Genomic DNA, 445 nt, shown 5'->3' with positions numbered 1-445 from the left:
GTAAGGTGTGCAGATCAAATAAAACTGTAAATGAAGTGGCTGAGGATGTGGATGAACTGTTCTTAGGTGAGGTGGCCTCAGGAGAGGACCCATGGATGGCTGATATCAGCATAAGGGGCAGCACAGTGTCCTTTAAAATAGACACCGGGGCAGACGTCACAGCCATTTCAGAGCAGGTGTACAAAAGTGTCATGCACAGTGAGGGGGAGCTAGAAAAAGCTCTCAAACCACTCTATGGGCCGGGTGGTGTTAAACTGACAGTCCTGGGGTCAGCCACAGAAACGCTCTCATACAAGGAGAGGAACATTACAGAGAGGATCTTTGTAGTGAGAGGCCTACAGGTGGCACTGCTGAGCAGGCCAGCCTCAGTTAGTCTCAAATTAGTGGCCAGAGTTGACTCAATAGATAAAGAGTCAGTAAAGCAGACTTATCCTAAACTCTGTGA

Source organism: Gymnoscopelus braueri (genome assembly GCF_963280865.1).
Source record: "Gymnoscopelus braueri genome assembly, chromosome: 13".
In the NCBI taxonomy this organism is placed as follows: Eukaryota; Metazoa; Chordata; class Actinopteri; order Myctophiformes; family Myctophidae; genus Gymnoscopelus; species Gymnoscopelus braueri.
This window is presented reverse-complemented; position numbering follows the sequence as displayed.